Below are 25,773 nucleotides of genomic sequence, written 5' to 3' on the forward strand. Positions count from 1 at the left end.
TTCAGATTTCCTAATGAAACTTTTTCATACGCTTATAAGCATCAAGAAAAGTCACCTTTCCTGGCGATACTTCTATGGTCAAGAGAAATTGGCTATCTCGATGCCATTTTTGCAAGGCATCAGGATTGAATAGTGGAAAAGATATTTTATTGACCTATCCCGATGTCGAATTTATAAACGACCAATTCCGACGTTATAGTAGTTAGCGTCGAAAAGGGGTCCTCAAAGGTAGGAAATTTGATCTTGCTATCCCGATGATTTATAAAAACTATAAAAAAAACTGACATTGTTCGACAGTTTGTATGGTGCCGGGAGAGCGTTTTTTAAGACCCTCTCCCTTTCCCTCACTCTGCTTCATCCCCTTTTTCCTTTCCCCTTTCCCTCATGCCGCCCTTAACTTCATTCGTTGTTCATAGTAAAGTTTTATGTGATACTTGCCTTGCCGGATTTGAAACCTCCACTACCACCTACATTCCCGATATATGCTCTCTTCCTTTGTTTTCTACTTCTCAGTTGCTGAAATCTCACAATTTGTGTCAGCTATTGCTTTTATATGTGGTGATTGATCATGTTCTTACTAGATCTGTGTTGTAGTTAAGAGGTTTAGTTGGTTGGTGGCTTGCTTACTATTTAGTGGTGTATTTTGATGGATTTGAAGTGGATTTGTTCGAAACTTGACTACAATTTGATGGCTTGTGAAAGAATAAGTTAGGGTTTTTTATATGATTATTAATTTTTAATTGGGACCTATCTTTGTTAATTAAGATTTGTTTACTTTATTTTATTTCTATGTTGTGCTTAACGTTAATTTAAGCAATAATTTTTCACCTCTTTCCTATTCTTCAATTTTCTTTATCTTCTCCAATACCAATTATTTTTGTTTCTTTCTTATTTCAATAGGCTCAATAGATTTGGAAAAGAATTCTGAAACAAAGCCAGGGTACCAAAAAAAAAAAAAAAGAAAAAAAACAAGTCAAATCTTTTATTGTGTTTTTCCTATATTATGTGTGTTATTGTTATTCCACTAAAAAATCTTTATAACCAACCCATTTTTTATAGAATTAATCTAGACTTATATTCAAGGTGCATGAATTACATTTAATTAGATTCATGAATAGTTGAGATTCAAGGAATAGTTGAATACATGAATTACAAGATATATTGATGAATGTTCATGTATTGGTGAAAAGTCACATGTATTTGCATTTATCATTGATGTCTTTTGATGTATTTTCCTACTAGTATAAATATGTGTAAGATTTGTCATTTGTAAGCAAGCCAAGAAAATAATGTAATATTCAAGTTCTAGTTTCTCCAATCTTGTGTGAGTAAGAGAATAATCTTCTTCTCTTATCTATTGAGTTGTATTTGAGGGTTTACTTCGTTTCCAAAAAGTGGTATCAAAGCTAAGATCAGAGATGGTTTCAAGTGGTAACATGTTGCATCCCCAACTTCCAAGATTCAGTGGGAAGAATTTTAATCAGTGGAGTATTCAAATGAAAATGCTATATGGTTCACAAGAATTGTGGGATATTGTTGAAAGAGGAAACACTGAAGTTGAGAATCAGAATGAGCTCATTAATCAACAACTTGCCGAGTTGAGAGAAAATCATAAGAAAGACAAAAAGGCTTTGTTCTTCATTTATCAAGCTGCTGATGAACATGTCTTCGAAAGAATTTCAACAATTACTTCTGCAAAGACAACTTGGGATATTTTACAATCCACCTATCAAGGAGAAGATAAGGTAAAGATGGTAAGATTATAAGCTCTCATATTTGAATTTGATTGCATTAAAATGAAAGAGATCGAAATTGTTAAAGAGTTTTTCAATCGTATTCGTGCAATTGTCAACAGTTTGAGAATAAATGGAGAGGAATTGGGTGATCAAAGAGTTGTTGAAAAGACTCTTGGAAGTATGCCAAGAAAGTTTGAGCATATTGTTGTTGCAAGTGAAGAATCAAAAGATTTATTTACACTATCAGTAAATAGCTTGATGGGTTATCTTCAATCCCATGAGCTTAGATTGAAGCAATTTGATATTAATCCCAAGAAAGCATTTCAGATGCAAATTTCATTTAGAGACGGTTCTCATGGAAGACGTGGTGGCCGTTGCAGACGAGGAGGTGGAAGAAACTATGATAATAGAAATTGTATGAATTCTGAAAATAAAAAAGAACACTCTTCTTCATCTCAAGGAAGAGAAGGTGGAAGAGGAAAAAGCTTTGGCAGAAATCAAGGAAATGGTCGTCGTAATTTTTCGCACAATCAATGTTTTAACTACAAAAAGTATGGTCATTTTCAAGCAGATTGTTGGGCACCGAAAAATAGAGATGGAAATTCCACCATGATGCATAAAGAGGAGAAAATGATGAAGTTGTTCTATTTCTTACATGTAGTGCTCAAGACGATGTTATAGAGTCTACATGTTATCTTGATAGTGGTTGTAGTAACAACATGATAGGAAATGGAAGTATATTTGTTACTTTGGATGAATCTCTCCAAAGTGAAGTGCAAGCTGGTGATAATATCAGATTGCAAGTCAAAGGCCGAGGTGACATTCTCGTTAAGACAAAGAAAGGCACAAAACAAGTTTTGGATGTATTCTATGTTCCAAGTCTAAAGCATAATCTTTTTAGTATTGGTCAACTACTTCAGTGAGGTCTATAAGTTTCATTTGAAGGTGGCGTGTGTACCATCAAAGATCAGATTGGTGTTCTTGTTGCCAAGGTAAAGATACTGCTAATAAGATGTTTCCTCTTAAATTTACATATGGTCAATCTCTTGTTTTAGCAGCATATTGAAGTATCCATCCTGGCTTTCGCATTTTCAATATGGTCACTTGAATTTCGGATCACTATCATATTTGTGCAAAAATAATATGGTGAAGAGGCATTCAAAATATCAACCATAAGACAGATATTTATGAATTGTGTATACTTGCAAAACATCACCGAGATCTGTTTTCAACTGGTAAAGCTTGGAGAGCCTCCAAACCTCTTGAGTTGATTCATACAAATTTGTGTGGTCCCATGCGTACAATATCAAATTGAGGTAATTGATATTTCGTAACCTTCATTGATGATTTTAGTAGAAAGTTATGAATTTATCTTTTGAAAGAAAAAATTGACGCATTTGAATGTTTTAAATCTTTCAAAGCTTTAGCTGAGAATCAAAGTGGCCATAAGATAAAATCTTTGAGATCTGACTGTGGTGGAGAATATATAGTTCTTGATAAAATTTTCAAGGAAAATTGTATTCATCATCAACAGACAGCTCAAATGACTCCATAACAGAATGAAGTTGCAGAAAGAAAGAATAGAAAAATCATGGAGATAGCGAGAAATATGCTAAGCAAAAAAGATGCCAAATGAGTTTTGGGGAGATGTTGTTGCATGTACTACTTATATTTTGAATCAAGCTCCTACAAAAAGTGTTCCAGGTATAACTCCTTATGAAGCATGGAGTGGTGAGAAACCATGTGTTCGTCACTTGAAAGTTTTTAGGAGTATAGCTTATTCTCATATACCAGATAAGCCAAGGGGAAAATTAGATGATAAAGCAGAAAAATGTATTATGGTAGGCTATAGTGAAAATTCTAAAGCTTATCGGTTGTATAATCCTTTGTCGAGAAAGATTACTATTACTCGGGATGTGATTTTCAATGAAGATAAATCTTGGAACTAGGATGTCATTGGAGAAGCAGAAAGTCCATATCATGTTAGCATGGAAGGGAATGGAGATGCTCGAGACTTAGAGCAAGTAGAGATTCAGGCAGTGGCGTCATCTTCATTTGCATTGCCATCTTTCACAAGTGATGATGATATGTCACCAAGGAGAATGAGAAATACTCAAGAAATTTATAATGCTACTAGCAGAATTGATGATGACGTTGCTGATTTTGCAATATTTTCTAGTGTTGATCCTATAAATTTTAATGAGGCGATCCAAGATGAAAAATGGAAGATTGCAATGGATCAAGAAATTGATGCAATAAAAAGAAATGAAACATGGGAGTTGATGGATCTTCTAGTAAACAAACATGTTCTTGGAGTAAAATGGGTGTATAAAACAAAAGTGAAGTTAAATGACGAAGTTGAAAAATACAAGGCAAGACTTGTTGTAAAAGGCTACAAGGAGGAATATGGTGTGAATTATGAAGAGAACTTTGCTTCTGTGACAAGAATTGAGACAGTTTGATTGATTTTGTCTTTGGCTGCTCAAAATGAGTGGAAAGTTTATCAAATGGATGTAAAATCCGTTTTTTTTTTTTTTTTTATTGGACACTTGTAGGAAGAGATATCCGTTGAACAATCTTTGGGTTATGTGAAGGAGAAGAAGACAAAGTGTACAAGTTGAAAAAGGCCTTGTATGGATTAAAGCAAGCTTCGTGAGCTTGGTATCAGTCGCATTGACAATTTCTTTATAAAGTCAGGTTTTCGAAGGTGTCCATATGAGCATGCACGCACTCTATATCAAAGAAGATAAGTATGACAAATTTCTTATGCATGATGCATAAAATTAATTATTTTGCAGCATTAAAACTATTTAAATTTGTATTTTGTAGGTATCTCAGGGTTTATCTTGAAGCAAAGAAGAAGATAAGAATCAAGATATATTTTGTGGATATTATGGAATTGTAGATTTGTATTTTATAGGTATTTCAGAATTTATATTTTGTGGATATTATGTAATTGTAAATTAACTTTATGAAACTAAATTAGATGTTTGTAAGAAAACTAATTAAAAGTAAAAGTTATTGATTTTAGTTTGTTTACTTGAGATTGTTAGATTCAAGTGGCTTTCAATTGTTGCTTAAAAAATTACAGGTTTGATTTTCAATAAATTAGAAAAGTACCCTCTTCCGACGCTAAATCGTGTTGACGTTGAGAAAGACACTCTTTCCCGACGCTTATTTTCATATTTGGTGTCAAAAAAGGTCTTTTTCCCTACATATCCAACCCTTTGTTGACGCCAAAGAAGTGCAATTGGCATAGGGTATTTCTCCCGACGCCAAATTTTCATTCTTGGCATCAGGAAATGTGACTTTTTCCAACAATAACATTTTGGGGCCGGCATATCTCCTCCCAACTCCAAGCGTCGCCAGATCTATTTTTTCGGATGAAGGAACTTTTTTGCGTCGAGATACAATTTTTTCGATGATCTTGTCGACAGTAAAAAAAATGTCGGAAAAGCCTTTTCTGACCTTTGTTGACTTTTTCCAATGATTTTTTCCATTGGCAAAAGCATTATTTCTTATAGTGCCAAAAAATTCAGATTCATGTTGTAACAACAACAATACTAAGGTGGCTATGTGAAATTTGTAAGGAAGAGGAAAATGACAAGAAAAGGGGGAAACAAAAAATAAATGATGAAGGGATGGAACAAATAATGAGGAAAGTCTCTTTTCCTTCTTCCCAAAACAAGACCTACTATTTCAATCCTGACATCGTTCTAGCTCGTCCTCTAAAGAAAAGAAGCCCAATGGACCTAAAGAGTTTTCAAAGAAAGAAAGTTAAAAACTTATTTACCGGATCAAAAGCCCAAACCATGAAGATTCAAGCAACCAAATCTTGCTTTCTGTTGACTTGAGCCCAATCTCCCCAATCTCAATCTCAAATAATTTGATTTCTAGCCAGAAAAGGAAATACTCACTGAGAACCTGATTGAACCATCACAATTGGATATAATCAAAAGCAGCTTGGCTTTCTTAATGAAAGAAAAGCAAGCAAAAATCAAAAGCAAGGAAAGCAATGATCCGAAAAAAGCCTTCAAGAAGGAGCTCTTCCTTTGGCATAAGAAAAATAATCTTAAACTGGCTTCAGCAACAAAAGTCTTTGAGACAGGACACTACTACAAAATCTACATTGCTTAACACTTGCAGTTTTTAATTACTTGACGTTTCTTTAAAAAAAAAGGTCAAGTAATGACCTTTTAGAAAAGAAAATGTCAAGTAAAAGGGTTAAAAAAGCGGAGATTGACGGAATGTTTCGGATATTTTCATACGATGTCACACCCCGCCCCGAGCCCGCGCTCTAAGCCCGAGGCGAGGAATGATATTTACTGATGCTACTTTGGTTACCCTACTAGTTTCTTTAAATAATCTTACTTATAACAGCAGCAGAAAAAAAATATTACATGCTTTTATTAGAAACTAGTTTGCAAACTCAAGTTACATTTACATGAAAACCCTATCCCGACAACCAATCTCATTTAATACTATTTCTAAACTGGTGGCAGACCTTAACCAACACCGCAACCTAGACTCGTCAGTTACCTGCAAGATAAACACAGAGACAAACCATGAGCTTTACAAAGTTCAGTGAGTGGTAAAACAAGTATAAGTCTTCCACAAACATTATCACGAGGTTCTCAGGCGAACCCCCACCATATCATGAAGCTTTCACAACCCATCTACACACATGGTAGATGGTTAACATATCATAACTAAAATATCAACCTATGTGCACATAGTTCTCCCTATCATGGGCTCAGAAGCTAGGCCCATCGGCCCTCTGACTATCTCATTTCAAGGTTTCTTTGTCCCACAAGCTCAGGCACTAGACTCCTCGGTCCTCTGACCATCCTGTAAGGATTCATTCTGTGCTCAAGTTCTAGGTTCTTAGACCTCCTAAATATCCCAACGTCATACATATCACATAGCATAACCTTCAGCATATTAATTCACAATATGCTTAAGAGAACAAAGGAAGAAACCACTCACGGTGATTTGTTGAGAACTTTCTTCGCAGTTCACCCGGTTTCCCTTGTTCCACCGTTGGACCCTATTTCAGGTTTAACTTTAAGCTTAGATTACTACCTCTTCCGGGCCTTATCTCAAGACATTCTCTTCTTAAAAAATGTGTGAAAATGTCTTAACTATAATACCTTAAAGTTTCGCCTTCAAATTTCTTGGCAAAAGTTTCAAGTCGCAAGTTTATTCCTCCTGGCCTGACTGTCTCCTCACTGGTGAGCATCTCTCGGTTTTACTTGATTTTGACAGCCTTAAAGTTAGAATTTCGTTGAGGCAGCCCTTATACTAAAACTACACTTAATTTAGAAACTTTTGGTCTAAAAAACACCTAATTTGCACGAGTAGTTTGGAAAAATATTTTGTTTGAAGTTAGCCTATGCGTCTGTCCGTACAGCTCTGCTCCCTTTGCATCTTTGCTTACACCTCCGACCGAGCACTACTTTCCTTTCTCTGAGTATCTCTTATTTTTCCTTGTCTTTGTGGTTTTTAACTGATGTGTGGGTCGAAGTGAGGCATTCTCCCCTTTTTATAGGCATTCAACACTCTTCTTTGCCCGACACCTCCTCCCTTGGCCATATCCAAGTGTTTTCCTTAGCATCTGCCAACTTCCAGCCTTCTCCACCTCATGCTTGAGGTGTCTTCACCTCACATCATCAACGCAACCCTTGCATCAACGCAACCTTAAGTGTCTTTCTCCTCCATAGCTAATGCTTGAGACTTAACTTTGTATGTCTACTCGTGCACCCACCTCATTTCCTTAAGGCCTAAGACTCCTTCCTAGCAAGCCACGTGTCTGGATGACGTCCTCCATATGCGTTCATCCTCTATATGTGCTCATCCTTTATATGCGTTCATCCCTCATATGCGTCCATCCAACTCAATATGCATTCAACTAGGATGATGACCAACACCCTTTTCAATGCATACTGCTAGTCTCGGATATCAACGCATAGCCTATCATCAACGCATAGCATATCACTAATGCATAGTATATCACCAACGCATAGTATATCACTAAAGCATAATAACCCTTGGATCAACTTGGTTCTTAACTCAACACCATCACATCTCCTACAATGCAACCCAACTCATTTACCTTGTCACTGGAAGCCTTAACAACGCAAGGGCAAACCACTATGCGTCCACCCTAGCACATTCCATCGTATGGCTTATGCCTTAGCAAGGCTGCCGCATCCAACGTATCCATCATGCATGCCATCGCATACTACCAACGCACTCCCTCGGCCGCATACGCGCACACCATCGACCGCATTCCTTCGGTCACATACCGTAGGCCGCTCCATTGCATGCCCTCGGTCACACACTTTCGTGTAGCAAGGCCGCCGCAAACCATCAACGCATAGCACCGAACACATGTCGTCAACACATAGCTTCGTCGCATGACATCAACGCATAACACAGTTGCATGACATCAACGCATAGCACGGTCACATGACATCAACGCATAGCACGGTCGCATGACATCAACGCATAGTGCATGCATGTCTCTATCGCCGCATGTCTCGCACCACCGCAACCTACCAACACATCTCCTTCAGCTGCATACCTTCGGCCACATGGACGCATACCATAATGTCCAATGCATCCAATGCAGTCGTCGCACCCCATGCATTGATCTAACCTCCAAAAGCAGTGGCTGCCGCATGCGTTATTCTTGGCCCTACTTCAACCTCTCTCCATGCCCAAGTAACCTCTCAAAACTTTATGGCCAACGCATGGCACTACATCAATGCATAGTCCAACACTTAGTTATTTCTACCACATGGTTATACTTAGCCAAATCTTCACTAGGTATGGCTTATTTCCAAAGTATTTAGATTCTTTTTATCACTCTGAAATCTTCCTACTCTTTCTTAAGATTTAACTCCTTCTTAGTTAATTCCTTTTATTTTCTGCTATGAAAGGGAAAATGGACTCCGGGTTTCACGTGTGATCCATTACTTGACACGTTTTCCGTGTCAAGTAATATAAGGTTTTACTTAACACGTTTTTCGTGTCAAGTATATAGAAGCTTTTACTTGACATATGTTTCATGTCAAATAAAATATAAAAATAATATTTTTTAAATCTTTATTTTTTTCCCTCCCTCTCCCATTTTCATTTCCCTCTCAAATTTAGTTTTTCTCCTACCAAAATTATTATTTTAAAGTTAAATGCCCTAGATTAAAATTATTATTTTCAAATTGGAAGGGAAGGGTTGCTTTTGGAGACTTGGGGGGAAAGGAATTTAATAGAATGAAATGAAAAAGGAAAAAATAAAATAAAATAAATATATTATTATATTATATTATATATATATATTTCCTTTTCTTTTATTTTCTTTTTTTTCTTCTTTCTTCTTTTTATTTCCCTCTCCCTCTCTCGGTTCACCCTCACACCGTCGAGACCTCCCCCCCCCCCCAAATCTTCTTCATCTTCTTCGTCCGTTGCCCAACCCCTTCACACTGCTCGTTGCCCTTTGTTGCTGCTGCCGATCATCAAACCCATGCCGTCAATTTTGTCGACGGAAGCTTCCATCACGCAAAGAGACGTCGATCGTCAAACTCGTTCACGTCAGTCATCATTATTCGTTCTGCTTGGTTTTGCCAGTCGTCGACATTGAGAACTCCACGACCAATGGGGGATCTAATGGGTAAAGAGATTCATGAAATTTTTTTTTGGTTTTATTTGGTTAATTTTGGTTACCCACTTGATTTTGATTTGCATTTTATTTACCATTATGGTTGGATGCTAGATTTGGAGGTTTGAAGGCTTTGAGGTACTATCCAGTGGGTGGAAGGTTGTTTTGGTGCGTTATAAGTCATTTTCCAATAGATTTGAAGTTGTTTTGAAGGATTTTAGTGAGTACGAAGGTTTTGAAACCCTTTTTGGTTGATTGTTATTGCTAGAAATTGGTTATATGAGCTTTAATTGTGACTTATGCATAGGTTGGAGTCCATTGGTGAACTAATAAAGCGGATTTGGATTTTAGCATAATTTTTTGGTAAGTCGTGTTGATAAGTTTGGAATGATTAGTCTGTTGGATTTGGGCTTAAAAGCTAAAAGTGATTTTTGATTTGTGTTCTATGATTTTTGAAGTGTTGGAAAGAGTTGAGTTGCTGTCCAATAGGTTTAACACCGATCTTTGCAAGGTTTTGGTAAGTTTGGAAGTTAGTATTAATAGTTCTTTGTTACCCATTGAATTATTGGTCAAATAATTGAGTATTTTCAATTTTTGATGTTCAATTCAAAGATTTCAAAGGATTGAAAACAAATTTAACGAAGTTTGGACATTTTGATAGGTATTGAGGGCTTGAAACTTTTTTAGAATTGTTTCATAGTTGCTGGGATTTGTGTTTTGTAACCATTATTATTGAACTTTTCATAAGTTAGATTATTTTTTTGTAGTTTTGAACTTTGTTGTAGTTTTGAAGTGGCATTGGAATGATGTTTATTTGATGCATTTGTATGATATGTGTATTAATTATTGACTTTGTATTGTAGTATTTTTTACAAGTGGGAACTATCGAATGTGGGTATTACATTATGAGATATATGCGAGAAATCGTGACTAAAGAGAAGAATATTATAATAGATGCAATATGTCTTTAAACTACTTATATATATTGTAAAATTATAAATAGTGTAAATAGTAAATAAATATATATATCTCACTTTCTATGTTTTATAGATTGATACGAGGAGCTCGTACTCGCAACTTGAATTCGATGAAGTACACATGGAATGGGCTGAATATTTAGGTCGCTATATCTGATGGACTTCCTATAAATTGTGTATGTAGCTACATGGGAAAGCCAAAAACTTTTTTTGTGTAAATGTTTTGTTGAGCCATTATATGTTATATACTTCAAAGAAATGTGTGGTGGAGGATAGAATTTTAGACTTGTGACTTTGGAATACATAGCACATATAGATTGGTCGTACAATTTTGGAATTATCATATTTTGGGGTGAGTTGATAGAGTATATACTGTTGTACGATTCATCTTGTAAATTTTGGAATCGTTCATATAGACATGAGTAATAGAAGAATGAAATTGTTTATTTTAGTACAATTGATGAAATATATGTGCAACTGTTTAGTTGATGAAATTGTCTTATTGGAACAAATGTAATATAGGAGATGAGAAATGGAAATTAAATTTGAATATTTAATTTAAAAAAAAAAAACATAGATGATATTTGAAATGTGTCAAGAATTAGATTACTTGACCATTATTTCGTGTCAAGATAAAAATATATTTGACAAATAAAAAATGTCAAGAGTAATCACAATAATAAGTGTCAAGAATTAATACACTTGACATTTCATTAGTGTCAATTGTATTATATTTCTTGAGACGAAAATTGTGCCAAGAATTATTTCTCTTGACATTTTTACAATATCAAGTTATGACATTATACTTGACAGTCGAATAAACGACGCTTTTATTAGCATCAAGTATACTCTCTACTTGACATTGGAAAAACGTCAAGTAATCCAATTTCCGTAGTAGTGGGAGCAATATTCAGGGTCTCATTCACTAGTCAACACAGGGGAGTTATGGTCCTCCATGAAAGTTTTAGTCGGGAATATAAGAGGATTAGGCTCTCCCTCCAAAAGAGCCCTAATAAAATCAACTATTTCAAGCTATTGTTCCGATTTTGTACTTCTTACCGAGACTAAACTCAAATATTTCAAAAGCTCCACAGGAATTTAATTAAAGCTTTTGAAACATTTATGAGTTTAGTCTAAGTACAAAATCGAAACAATAGCTTGAAATAGTGGATTTTATTAGAGCTCTTTTGGAGGGAGAGCCTAACCCTCTTACATTTCCGACTAAAACTTTCATGGGGTCATAACTCCCCTGCGTCACTTGTCAATGGGACTCTGAATATTCATTGTTTCATTGTTGTTGTTTGCTCCTGTCTCAAAGACTTCTGTTACTAAAGCTAGTATAAGATTATTTTTCTTCAGCCAAATGACGAGCTCCTTCTTGAAGGCTTCTTCTAGATCATTTGCTTTTTATTAGCAAATTGTGATTGTGCTTGAACAATTTATTGGGATGCTTAGATGTTAGTGGGGATGCATATTAAGTATTTTTCCGATTTTTGTAGCAGGGACTGAGGGGGGTTTCCGGATTAAGGTAAAGAAAGAAAAAAGACTAGCAAGCCAGTCCATTTCTTGTTATTTTATTTTATTAAGATAATAAAAAGCTTAGAAGGATAATAGAGTAGAAGAAGCTAAGAAGATTACAAGGAGGGATCGATGTTATTGTCACACATAAGTTGATATTATTATTAATCAGTACTTCTTGATATTGCACTCCTCGGCAAAGTCAATAAGCCTCTCAAACTCTTCCTCTGTAATTTCACGATCATAATAGTCATCAGGACGAGCCATCCCCATCCTCATCCCATGGTTACCATTATGATTAGCATTGCCATGGCCGCCGTAGTACTGGCCGCTTTCATTGCCATAATCATCAGATCCCATGCCAAGGCCGTAGTGGCCGCCGCCATTTCCACAGCGGAAAGGCCTGTCATCCTCACGACCATAACTACCACCCATGTTGTAGTTGTCAGGACCGGCACTGCAATTACCACTGGCATGGACACCACTATTTCCAAAGAAATGGGGGATGACTGGTACGATGATGTCTAAGATGTCGATGACGTCGCGGATTTTGAGGCGCCTTCTTCTTTTATTCTGAGCTTTCTCTCTGTAAGCTCTTCTCATGTCATCCTTGCAGAATTGGAGGCTGTTCACTGAACGGCTCGCCATTTTTTCTTTGGAAAGGAGGCTCTTAATTTGCTTTCTGGGATTGGGCTTTGTTTTGTGAGTTTGGTGTTATGGTTTTGGGTATTTATAGTTTATTTTCTCAACCCACTAAATAAACTAGGGTTGAAAAATCATGTCGAAAGGATGAAGACATCGTGTAATTTTTATAAAATACATTATTACTTTTTTTTTTTTTTTTTTTTTTTATTCTCAATTGACTTTAGATGAAACACCAATGAAAACATGTAATTAGGTGCAACATGTGCATCCCATTTTATTACATTGTAAACAAATAATTCAATTTGTATTTTAAAAATTAGGAAAAAGTATGAGTGTTATTTCAAGTGCACCTATCCATATGTAACTTAAATAGTTGAAATGATTTTTTTTTTTTTTTTTTTTGTTTAAAAGAAAGAGAGTTATGAGGTTAGATGTACGGTAGACTGCACTTAATTATTATAATATATATTTATATATTCACACAGTGGCATAAAGATAATGTAGCTAAATATAGCAAAATTTCACTTTTGATAGTGTGATATATGATAGTAGTGCATCAGTATCTATCACTATTTACTATATTTGAAACTATATCCAGTAATTTGGTATTTAAAATGATTTTCCTTCTAACTCTAAATAATAAAAAATACTTTGGAGTTAGATTTTATTTTTTATTTTATTATTATTATTATTTATTTAGAGAAATAAATTTCATTTATAAACGCCACAACGGCAACACAAGAAAACGACTACCTACGCTAGACTAACCCAGTCGGGTAAGGGTTTAGACCAAAAGCTTGTCAAAGAGTTCAACCTTGCTTTCTTTGCCACACCATCAGCTAAGCTTTTACAAGATCTTAACATTTATAAAAGTCTTAACTCTTTGGGGTCGATTTTTAATATACTCTCCAACTCTAAGGCCTCGTTTGATAATCATTTAGTTTTTTATTTTTGTTTTTGAAAATTAAGTCTATTTTATACACATTTCTTACAACGATTTGCATTTTTCTTAATTACAATGGTTGAATTCTTAGCTAAATTCCAAAAACAAAAACAACATTTTAAAAGCTATTTTTTTAGTTCTCAAAGTTTAGCTTTGTTTTTTAAATGATTGTTGAAAAGAAGATAATAAAAGAAAAAATTTTAAGATAAAAGTAGTGTTTATAAACTTAATTTTCAAAAATGAAAAATAAAATGATTACCAAACGGGTCTAAATATTTAATTTTAACGTTTGAAATTTATTTCAAACCATAATTTTTCTTTCCCCGCTCTTGACTGAATCCTGAGGTCCCTAAGAATCGACTACTACATAAATAAAGAGATCCATATATCAATTATGAGTGAGAGCGAAGCCCTAAAGAAGGCACAAGGCAGGATCAATGAACCATATATGTTTTACTATTTCATTTCTCAACCCCATTTTAAATATAATGGGTGTCATGGTTTGCTGTGTTTGTAAACATATTATGTAGAAAAATAATTTGTAAACATGACAGTATCTTTCTCTCATATATCATTACATATCAATTTTGTATCATTGAGATAAATATACACTAATTTAACTAATATAAAATATATCATTTTTGTAGTTTAACACATATGGTGGGGACTTACACTTTTAATCCATGATCAAAAGTATATGTCTTAATATATACATTGATTTAGGCTCGTGATGGAAATAAAAAATATATCATTGATATGATAAAAAAATATTATTGTTATATGTACATCATATAAAGTTTATAATTGATATACTATTTTGAATCATTGATAGAACATATATAATTGATGTACCAATATTGAAATATATCATTGTTACACTATTTAGTTTCTTTTGATAAAATTTATCATTAATATATATATAATATGAAGTATATTATTGATATACTCATATAAGTATACTATAATTATATAGGTTCTTAAATTTGGGCTATTTTATAAAATATTTTATTATAAGACAAATTTGCTATTATTTAGGTTAAAATTGTTGAGGATTCTATATTAAAAAAATCAAGAGATCTCACGCTCTTCATGATATAGATAAATTGATTTTGAGATGAAATCTTATATTATCTAATAAAAACTATCATTTTCCTTTTTTTTAATGAGAAAGATTTATTTTCTTTTGAGTTTAAATAATTTTATAATATTTATTTTTAATTTTAAAAAATAATTTTATGATATTTAATCGTTGAGGTAGTTTTGGATTCCAAAAAAAAAAAAAAGGGAAAAAAAGTTGAGAGTCGTTTTCGGTTGAAGAATTTGGAATTTGCATCGGTGGGGAAAAAAATCATGTCCACTTACATCAACATTACTTTGAAACGACAAGAGAGCATAAATTCACAACTCAAACAACAATTAAATCAATGAATTTGATTATAGAAAATTTAAAGAAATTATTGGTGCATGCAAGTTTTTAAATTTACATTGGGTTAATTAAAGGTAGCTATATTGTGGCAGTCTTATCGAATAGTATTTTTTTTTCTAACTTTCTTCACTGTCGAAATTTACCTTGCAAATTCAAGCCTAGAAAAAACATTTCTATCTTGTATACTTTACTCTCATAGACACGCACTTAGGAGAACTTCTCAAATACTAAAGACTATTTTATCGTGGACAGAGTAATACTTGAGTGCATTTTAAGATGTACTCATCTTTATACATTCAATTTTCATCATACACAAGTAAAGAATTAAGGTCCTGTTTGGTAACCATTTTGTTTTTTGTTTTTGTTTTTTGAAAATTAAGAATATGGACACTACTTTCACCTCCAGATTTATTTCTTTGTTATCTATTTTTCACTAATGATTTAAAAAACCAAGCCAAATTTTGAAAACTAAAAAAAGTAATTTTTAAAAGGTTGCTTTTTTAATTAGAAATTTGGCTAAGAATTCAACCATTGTACTTAAGAATTATGGAAATCATAGTAAAAAATAATGAAAAAATAAACTTAATTTTTAAAAATAAAATAATTATCAAACGGGACCTAAAATATTTCAAACAAAAATTATAAGAATCACATATATAGTAAATTATGATTGGACATTTAATGGGACGTACAGACGTACTTAATTGTGGAGATTTTATAGAATCTGGAGCATTAGTGCTGTTACTCAATCTTTGCTTTGGAAAATCAAAAGTTTCTATATTTTGAATAATTTTTTCAAACAAGACCTTTTTGTTTTTTGAGTTCTTCAAATGGTTTTGAGGATGTAATTTACAAAATTAGGGTAGTAGAAGATATATTATTTTGAAAAACAAAATAGAAATCGGACAACCATGGGTAATTAATCAATTTTTTTGTTCACCTTTGTGAAGGTGGAGAATCAAAATTATTGATACAAAATTAATTAAATCCAAGCTTATAATTATTCTAGGCTAATAGCAAAAATAATCAAAATAAAGGATATAAGCATGGAAGAAAAATAATAATTTATAAAAAGTTTTAAAATTACTATGGAGCTATGGATAGTTCCGTCGTCATAACTTGTAAAAGAAATGTGATTTGTGGTCTTCCTCAATGATGTCACATCAAACATGGACGATCCTCATTATCAGATAGGGAATATAAGAGTCCGTTGATAACATTTTCGTTTCTTGTTTTCTGTTTCCGTTCTCTGTTTCTTGTTTTCTGTTTTTTTTTTTTAGAACAAGAGATAGGAATATGTTTAATAACTATTATTGGTTCCTGTTTCTTAGAAAAAAGAAACAAGAACAGAAAGTTGTTTGATAACTAATTCTTGTTTCTCGTTTCTTGTATTTTTGTTCTGTATATTTTTTTTCTATATTTTATAGTTTAAATATAATCTAATTATATAAAATAAAAAGACATATGACATGCATTAAAATATAAAAAATAATTATCAAATATTTAAACTATCGAATATACATAAGTCCAATGTAAAATTAATATCAATAATATAATTATTTCTATCATTCATAGTTTGCTAAATTTGATTTACATTATTATTTCTCACTCAAGTCATTTGTTTTAAATTTTAAATGATGCAGACTCAAATCTAACTCAATTATATTATTATGTAAATGTTGTGGTTGTAAAAATATTAAAATGAAACTAAATAAATATCTTAGTAAACAAAATTTATATTAATGTCAAATTATAATTGGTTTTGTATGTAAGAAAAATTAAAAAATATAAATTTAAAGAAATATAAAAATGCATACTGAAAATTTTTAAATTCAAAATTAAAAAATATGTGTGTGTATATATATATATATATATTGAAAAGGAAAATTATTTTAAATGACAAAACTGTTGATAATATCTACAAATAATATCAAAATATTACCATCTATTTGCGATAGAACATGATAAACAGTAAAATTTTGCTATATTTATAAATATTTTGGTTCATTTTTTTATATTTGAGAACAACTTTATTGAAAATAAAAATAATATATAAATCTAAATATTTCAAAATTCAAAGTTAAATTTGTTATATTTGTATATATTTTGGTTCATTTTTCTATATTATAAAATAATCCTAGTGAAAATTTGAAATTTGAAAATCTAAATAATATATAAATCCAAAAATTTATAAATTCAAAATTCAAAATTAAATTAACATATAGATATAAAAAAATAATAAAGAAAACAAATATAAATAAAAGAAACAAATATTTAAAAAAATAGAGAAAAAGAAAAAATAAAAGAATGAAAGAAGAAAAGAAATATAAATAAAAGAAATATTAAAAAATATAGAGAAAATGGAAATATAAAAGAAAGAAGAACATTAATATAAACAAAAGAAATATAAAAAGATATAGAGAAAAAAGGAAATATAAAAGAAAAAAAGAAGAAAAGAAATAATTATAAAAGAAATATAAAAAATATAGAGAAAAGGAAAATATAAAAGAAATAAAGAAGAAAATAAATATAAATAAATGAAATATTAAAATAATATAGAGTTAAAAGGAAATAGAAAAGAAAGGAAGAAGAGTAAAATAAAATAAAGTCTCAAATAAGATTTGATCCCAAAACCATGAAGTCAATGACTGAGTTGGGCATGCATCCCAAGAATTAGCCAATATACCTTTAAATAAAATAGAAATGGAAGAGGCAATTTTGGTCTCATTTTAAGACACGTTTCTCAAATTTTGTGAACAAGAAACAAAAACGGTTATCAAACAAGTCTATTCCTTAAAAATGAGATACAGAAGCAGGAAACAAGAAATATGAACGTTATCAAATGAGTCCTAAGAAGCTCAAACAGCATAATATCTTAAGGATCAATATCGTGATTTATAAGTTGACCATGGAGTTTATGAAATCATGAGAGCTAGTTTTTATCAATAGGCTAAACCACCATATATCGGAAGTCTTGAGTCATAATAATGATCATTCAATTAGTTTATTTAATACCCTAAATTTTTATAGTTTATTTAATACCCTAAATTTTTCATTATTCTTTAATTAGTTATCCATATACGAATTAAGTATTAAAAAATTTCAACAATTAGTGTCATATCCAATCATCAATAATACAAAAAAAAAAAAAAAAAAAAAAAAAAGACTAGACATATATGAAGAGAGTATTTGATTTTTAAATTGCTGCCTCTTATAGTGTGAAAACAAATCTATATTAACCATATGCCTAAATATTAACTCTACATTCTCCAACCCAAAAACATTACTTAGATTCATAAATTACATCTTATAGACAACAAGAACCTATATTATTAAGAGAAAGATTATCTATAATTTATCAAAATTATATAATATTGTAAGAGTGACAATTATTGGCGATTTATGCCATATGAGTTGCTATTGAGTCAGAAAAATTGGTTCCTATTTGGCTTTCGATAAGGACAAATAGAATCTTATTCTTGCAAAAGGTGATAATCTCTTCTCTTCTCAATTTTTTCCCTCTAATTTTATATATTCGTCTCTATCCCTACTTTTGTGTGTTGTTTCATGCTATGAGATAATTCTTTTTTAAAAGAATTGAGTATATTTTTAAATTCGTGGCATCCCTTCATTTTTACAATATAAAATTAATTATTTTTTTTTTTTATCGAGTATCCATTTAACTTTGATAAGCTTTTAATATCATATGAGATAAAAATGAGTATCCACCTCAAAACTAAATAGGATTCTAAAAATGGTGAACTTCCTCATGCTTTGAGGTGGAATCCTCGACCCATGCTAAAAAGATATATAATATTGCATATCGTTCCTGAGTTATTGATTAGTGATGAAGAAAACTATAGGATAACTAGTAATTTTAGTTAATATTTAATTTAGTTCCTAATTTTGATTAACTAGTATTTCATTATAATTTAAGAATTAATTAGTTTTTTTTTTTTTTTTTTGTAAGTCTATGAATAGACAATTTAGGGTTGCAACAGAAGGCTTTTGATCAACTATTTAAATATAGAAAAAGAAGCCAAACAGATTAAATCAGATTATGAAAATGATTGGCGCCCATGGATGATGAAGTAAAAGAAAACGGATGAGAAGAAATCGAAAAAGAAAAAGAGGCTGGAAAATATAAGGAAAGAAAACCACAGTTTCGTTGTTGGAGGTTGGTTCGCCGAGTGATAGTTTCATTAGAGTCTACCACACTCAAAGGGCCAAGAGAGCAAAACTTTACTCTATCACCTTGAACTCGAGGATGAGTTTCTTTTTTAAGTCGGAGTGAATAATGAGGAGAATTAGCAGATAATTAGCATATTTTAATTAATATTTAGTTTAGTGAAAAATTTAGATTAATTAATATTTACTTAGAATTTATTTGCTAATTATGTTTTTTTTTTGTTAGTCTATAAATAGACCGTTTAGGGTTGTAATAGAATGTTTTTGTCATCCATTTGAATCTAGAACTTTGGTTTTTTTTAGAGAGTTCTCATCTCTAAGGGATGGATTTTCATTACTTGGCCATAGATTTGGCTTAAATACTTTCCCTCTTCATCAATTAGATTTATTATCTTTATAGGAAAATGATTTATTGCTTGGGCGGCACCTAATCTTTATGTAATTTCTTTTTATATAGTTAAAAATTATTTTAAAAAATTGACATATGATAAATTTTTATTGAATGCAGTTTAAGATGTACAATAGATGATTGTATCTATAAGTCTTTTTCATCTTTATTTGCATATAATTTTTCTGTGGGTTATCTTTTTTTCTTTTTTAATTATCTATTCTATTTTAAGATATTTTGAAGATTGAAATTACCAACTTTTAACGATGTCGATCACTATAATACTTTAATTTATTGAGTTATGACCGATGGTTTTAATTTATGACTAGTGCACTAAATATATAATGGGTTAAAATATCATTTTGCTCTCTTTCCTTTAAAATTTGTTCCATTTAATTTTTCTATCTTCAAATGTGAACTTTTTATTATTAATTAGTATTTTTACATAAATTTCGGCAACATATTCACATATTATATTTTCTTAATTACATGAAAATTATTATTATTATTATTATTATATTAATTTTGGTTAAAAAAATAAGTTTGAGATACTAGATTTATAAATATTTATTGAAAATACATATACTAAAATTAAATCTTTTAAATAATAGAGATTAAAATTAAATAAATAGAAAAGGAGGGTGATGAAAATGAAATTTTAACTTATTTAATCTTGGGAAGGAAAAGAATAAATGCTGTCGCTAGATGTGATGTCCTCATCTTAAAATAATGTGGAATCGAATTCGTAAGGACCAAATCCAAGTAAGGTCAAGATTTATACATATTTAGGTTAGATTCTATATGGAAGTAGGATGTTCTGTATACTGACAGAAACTCTTGAATAATAATGTCATGGAGCAATTAGATAATTCTCATCTTTCTCTTCGGATATTTTCTAGTGGGTTTGGGATAGTTATTGGAAAAAATAAATGTTTTTTTAGACTAAAATTATATTTTATACACCTATATGCTAATTAATTAAGGTATGTTTAGTTGGGTTTTATGTCCTAAAACTTATCGTTTGTAAAAGTTAAATATATTCTATAATCAATAAACTTATTATTGATTCTATAAATTGCATAAGTAAAAGTCTAAATCCAATAAACTAAGATCTATGGTTATTATATGAATACTTGAACTTTATGTAGAGACATAGAGATGGATCAAATTCGAGTAAATAGCCTTAACGGTCTATAGTACATGGGTACCTTATTCTAGTAACACAATTGGATGCGGCATACTCTTTAACTGTTACAAGTTGTTATAAAGATACTACAAACGAAGTGATCCAAATTCGTTCATGTATTGACATGAGGAGTGGGGTTGTCCTATGCAATGAGTTTGCATAAGATCAGACCAAGAAATAAGTCACTCTTACATTATAACGCTGTTTACTGTACAAGATTGACTATTTCACTTAGATAACGTAGATAATTCGATCTTGATCCTGAGCTAATTATGAACTTCTGTTCATTCAGGATTATTCTTAGATTTGCATAGGTGAGGGTTGACTCAACAGCACCGGCTCAATAAGCCTCCCATTTCAGGGGTAAGATCGGGTAGATAGATGGGGACATGGGGTGTAAGGCGGAATTCACGCCTACCCGATTTAGGGGTAGGAGAAATGTTGTTCTCTTAAGTATTAATAAGGTCTTGAACAAGGGGCCCCACCCTCTCACTGGGCTGAGAATGATCTGGTTTAGTGACTGGATCACAAATCAATTGTTCATTAGAGGATCAGTTGGAACTTAAAAAATAAGACATAATATTGAGGGTAGAACAGCACATTGACCCAGTCGATATTATGAACAACCTATGAAGGGCTGACTTACTAGTTATGGTTAAATCATGTATACACAAATATATCTATAGTGAAGAGAGTGCAACTATCGAGCTATAGTGGTGTGACTTGATAGTTAACGAATACTGATTAATTTGGCCTAAAGTGTTTTAGCCAATTATTCTTAATCATTGGAGCTCATGATCTGTATATTCATAAGGTTCCTCTACTAGCTCGTAAAACATGAACACCTTGAATTATTAAATTGAGTAAATTTGGAACGATATCAATTTGAAATCTTCAAGTTGAATTTCAAATTGAAATGTTCAAATTGAAATTAAGGTTTGTATTTGGATAAGTTCCAATTCAAATTAGGGTTGTACAATTATATTTGATATAATTATTTAATGTTTAATTTATTGAAATTAAATAAAATTGGAGAGTTTATAATATTTAAATATTAATTTTAATATTAATTACATGAATAGAATTCATGTTTAACATTAGGTGTGTGATTAATTTAATATTTGATATTAAATTAAATATGTTTAATTAATTCAAAATCAAATTAAATTCTAATTTAAATTCAATTTAAAGAAATTTGATTTCGACATTTTAGATTTGATTAATTATGAATTAATTAAATCATTTTTAATTAATTCAATTATGAAATCAAAAATTGAAATTGGAAGATGAATAAGTGGGCTTTTCCCACTTTCCTCCAAGTAGGAGGTGTTCTTCCTACAAACACATACAAATCCTACAATGTTATGGGAGTAGCTACTAGCTATGAAATGCTTGCATGCTGCAAAAGAATAAAAGCTCTCTGAATTGAAGAGACATGGGGGAATTTGACTTAAGGAAATGGTTTTCCAAAGTTCATTTTCATCTCCCCTCTAAAACCCAGATTTTTCCTTCACAAATTCATTGAAATTCGAGTTCTACTACTCAAATTCTAGGTTGAGAATAGTAGAGAAATATCTTGGTGGTTCACTGTTGATTTGGAGCTGATTTGGAGTGAAAAGCAGTTTGAATTTAGGAGAAATAATAAAAGGTATGTTCTTCTTGAAACCTTCTTTTGAATTTACGAAATAACATGCTTTAAAACTCAAATTAAATGTAATTAGAGTGTTTATTGATTATGTTTGCTTCCGTTGTATGCTTTTGTATTCTAGCATATTTCTTGAATGATTTTGAATAATTAAAGTCTTGTTTGGTAACCATTTCGTTTTTTTTTTTTTGAAATTAAGCCTATTTTCTTCTCATTTTTTACAATAATTTGCATCTTTCATAAGTACAATGGTTGAATTCTTAACCAAACTCTAAAAACGAAAACAAAATTTTAAAAGCTATTTTTTTTAGTTTTTAAATTTTGACTTAGTTTTTTAAACCATTGATAAAAAAAAAATAGATAACAAAAGAAGAAATTTGGATGTAGAAGTAAAGTCTATATGCTTAATTTTCTAAAACAAAAATAAAAAATTAAATGGTTACCCAACGTGACCTAAATGTGTGTTTTCTTCCAAACAAATGAGATTAAAAAGATGGGATTAATTTAGGCCTTGTGATATATAATCATTTTATTTTCTTTTATTTTATTTGAAAATAGACTTTATTTTTCACACACAAACTTGCTACAAATCATTCCTAATAAAATATTTGAATTCATAGTCAAATATAACAAACAAAAACTTCGGTACAATCTGATTGGTTTGAACATATAGAATCGAGAGAAATTATAAAATTTTTCAGAATATTTAGAAGCTTAATTCACATCTATGGGAGAATATCATTCATCTTACTGCTCAATGGTGTATAAAATCCTATCTTTTTTATAATTATGATGTTTCTTTTATTTCACTAAACTGGAAGATTTTTCTTTAGCTCCTCTTTTATCTGTATTTTGTTTTGTTTCGAGCTTATCTCTAGCTCATGCTATGAATTTTTTTTAGTGCACATCTTTTGGTTTTGGAATATCATGAGGCTGTTGTGAGTGTGCCAACCGAGTTAAGATATCTAAGTGTATCCTATTTATCCTCCAACTTTTAATATATTATACAAAAAAAAATGGTCATTAATTATGCGAACATTCCCCGTGGCCTATTAAAATCAAATAAAGTTTAAACTAGCCCTATCCAATGTGGCTCCAAAAAAATAGTGAGATGGTCCAATATGACTAACAATTTGAGAACGAGTTTAGATCCAATGTATATATTTTATGAAAAATGCAATTTTTAATTTAATCCATAATATTCAATCATTAATATGTGGCTGCTTCATTAAATAATTTGTCTCACTAATGAAGTTAAATAGTGAGAACGTGTATTTCACAACCTTTACAAGTACTTTAGTTTAGATACTCACTGTTTTATTTATAATGTAGAATGAATTTTAAAGCCTTGCAAGAGATATAGGCCTCCAATGTCACCCGTTGCTAATGTTTTATTCTATACATTTCTTCATAGATTTAGATCACTATAACAAAAAGGGTTTTCAAGTAAGTGGTCGAGAGAGAAAATAGTGTCAAAAGTACAAAAAGATGCATTTTTGGCGGGAAAAAGTGGACATTTTTATATTTTTAGATATTTATGACAATTTTGAAGTGTCATCAATTTATGGCTATTATTAACCGTCATTAATTATATAAATAAAATTCTTTAAATAAACAAAAGAAAAAAAAAGGGAAAAAAAAAACTCTAAATCTCTCTTTCCATATCTCTTTTCCTTTGCAATTTCAATAATTCTAGACCCAAGTCCTATTTCCTTCTTTTTCATCTATTGCTAATGCTCATCCCCTCCATGTCGCTTCCTTTTCTTTATCTTTGGTAGTTCGGCTTACATTTATAGTTTTCTATGGTCAAGGTATGAATTTAATTTTGCCCTAATTTATTTTTTTTGTTATTTGTACTTATTCATTGATCTTATTTTATTGTGTATGAGAAACTAACAAACAGTTTTGTTATTGTTTTATTTGGTATGTAATTTTTTTTTTATTGAAATGTTGGATCTTTTTTCGATTGACTTCGTGTTGGACTGATTATTTTTTATTTTTTTTATTTTTTTGGAATGTTTCAGTCACTTACCTTTTTGGTAATCATGCTGGTTTTCTTGTTTGTATCTTTTTTGTTGATGCTGTTATAAAAGGAAGTATAAGAATGTTCTCAATTAGGTTTTTTGAGGATATGATCGTTGTTCTTTTATGCGGCCATTGATAAAAGAAAAAAGAAGCAGAAAGGTCTGCTGGTTTTACCGTGTGTGGGTGAATTCATGAAGAGAAGCGTTGTGTTTAAGGGGAACCTGAACGTACAAGATCAATCAAATCGAAGGCAGCAATCTCAAGGGAAGGCTAAGTTGTGAGAAGATCTTGAGATATGTGACATCAAGTTTAGGAGGAGTCTAAACAAATTGTCTAAGGTTTACTGTATTACATAATAGTTGTTCTATCAGTTAAATAGTTCTTGTAAATCTTCTGAATACTATTGAGCTTCTTTTGAAGTTGGGTCATGTGCCCCCCAGATGTAGGTAAAGTTATACCGAGCTGGGTTAACATATTGTGTGTTATTTTCTTCTATGTTTTTCTCTATGTTACTTCTTCTGTTAGTATCATTCTGGCCCATCATTGTATATTCAGTTGACTGTTCCTACGATTTTCAATTGGTACCAGAGCAGGTTCATCTATTATACTTCCGTTAATTATCTACAATGGAATCAATCAGAGAAGGTGGATCTACTACCAGACCTCCAGTCCTTACTGGAACAAATTATTCATACTGGATATCCAGAATGACTTCTTTTCTAAAATCAATTGTTAGTAAGACCTGGAAAGTTGTTGTAAACGAGTGGACTCATCCTAAAATCACTGATGAGGATGGCAAAGTTTTTTACAAACCATAGCGATTGGACTAAAGCAGAGGATCGGGTTTCCGTAGGGAATTCTCGTGCTCTAAATGAAATTTTCAATGGAGTTGATAAGAATATTTTTCGGCTTATCAACACGTGCATTTCAGCTAAAGAAGCTTGGAAAATTTTGTAAGTTGCTCATAAAGGTACATCCAAAGTGAAAATGCCTAGACTGCAGATTATAACTTCAAAATTTGAATCTTAAAAATGATGGAGGATGAAACAATAATTGATTTTAACGTACTTATTCTAGACATTGCTAACGAATCTTTTGCCCTTGGTGAGAAAATTTCAGAAGAAAAATTGGTTCAAATGATCCTTCGCTATTTGCAAAAACAGTTTGACATGAAAGTGATCATCATTGAAGAAGCACACGATATAGCCATCATGAAAGTTGATAAACTTTTTGGGTCTCTTCGCACTTTTGAGTTGACATTTGATGAACGAACGAACAAGAAAGATAAAGGGCTAGCCTTGCAATCATCTGTGAATGAAGATCACGTCCCAAACAGAAGGAAAGAAGGTGAAGAGAACCTTGCCTACTCTCTTACTCTGTTAACAAAATAATTTAGCAAAGTATTAAAGAGACTAAATAAGCATCCTGGTCAGTACAAC

The 25,773-nt window shown here is 31.4% G+C and overlaps 1 pseudogene; it reads left to right on the forward strand.

Moving 5' to 3' along the window:
* Nucleotides 1–1,418: 1,418 nt before the first annotated feature.
* LOC150036448 (uncharacterized) lies at nucleotides 1,419–2,659 on the forward strand (annotated as a pseudogene).
* The last annotated feature ends 23,114 nt before the right edge of the window (nucleotides 2,660–25,773 follow it).

This window comes from Benincasa hispida, chromosome 4, assembly GCF_027475165.1.
Source record: "Benincasa hispida cultivar pf3 chromosome 4, pf3_genome.v1.1, whole genome shotgun sequence".
Taxonomy (NCBI): domain Eukaryota; kingdom Viridiplantae; phylum Streptophyta; class Magnoliopsida; order Cucurbitales; family Cucurbitaceae; genus Benincasa; species Benincasa hispida.